This window comes from Arachis duranensis, chromosome 10 (genome assembly GCF_000817695.3).
Source record: "Arachis duranensis cultivar V14167 chromosome 10, aradu.V14167.gnm2.J7QH, whole genome shotgun sequence".
NCBI classification, from domain to species: Eukaryota; Viridiplantae; Streptophyta; class Magnoliopsida; order Fabales; family Fabaceae; genus Arachis; species Arachis duranensis.
Genome location: NC_029781.3, coordinates 9,644,790 through 9,646,033, shown reverse-complemented (window position 1 = coordinate 9,646,033; position 1,244 = coordinate 9,644,790).

The following is a 1,244-nucleotide window of genomic DNA, read 5'->3' as shown; positions in this document are numbered from 1 at the left end:
AGGCAAGCGCAGGGAACCGAGCGGGGATCCCCACCCCGTCCCCGCTAATTCCCAAAATTTACCCCGAAATTCATTTTACACACACACAAATCCAAAACTCCTAATCCTCATTTGAATAACATTTCTTCAATTCAGAGATTTCTAACGCTGTCCATACTCTATCCAACATCTATACAGTCACTATCCACTCTCCCTTCTCACTACAGCGTCACACCTCACGGTGCCATCACCTTCATCGCGCCGTGCTCTCTATTTGTGACATCCCTTTTCATAAATCTGTCGTCGTATCCATTTTTCTCTCCGTTGCCGCGTCTTCCACCTCGTCCACTACTCTGTCCTTTGGCTTGTTATTGCGTCTCTCCACTGCGTCATTTCGAAAGAAGTTACCATCTTGTCGTTTAGACTTTTTGTATAAAATCTTGTTGTTTTGTATAGGATGGATACTTGCAACTCTATTCATATAGAAATTAATAATTTGTTAAAATTATCAAATAGATGGGGAATGAGGTCCAAGCGGAGAATGGGGTCCAGGCGGGGAATGAGCCCTATGAGGAATGGGGATGGGAGCAAATCTGGAGCGAGGATGGGGAGTAAGGAGGCATCCCCCACTCTCGTCTTACCCGTTGACATCCCTAATCGTATGTGTAATCTTCATAAATAGAATAATTTTTTATTTAGGTACACATATATATTAATTTTGTTAAATAATTCTAAATATTTTTTATTTATGCTTACATATATATTAATTATACATAAAAATATTTAAATCACATATATTAATTATTTTTTTGTTATGATTATTTTCTTTTATATATATACGTGTGTATGATTATTTTTTATTTTACAATTGTGTAATAATTTTTTATTTTTTATATCTATGTATAATTTTTTTTTCTTTCACATATCTTCATATGTTAGCAAGAAAAGCAAAATTATGTGTTGTGACTCTTTTTCTTTTACCACTCCTTAATCTTAATTAATCAATCTTGTATCCACACAATATAATTAAACTTTTAATCATTCTAATATATTGATGAATCACACTTCTCTTAATAATTGTATTACTAATCTGAAATACAAAAAAAAAAAGAAAAAAAGGGATATATATATATCCAAGAAAGAAAATAAACTTAAAAGTTGAAAAAAAATTTATATTAAAAAATTTAAAAATAACATATTCAAGAAAAATAGTCGTAATATATAAATTGAGGCAACAATTTAAATTTATCTAAAACTAATTTAAT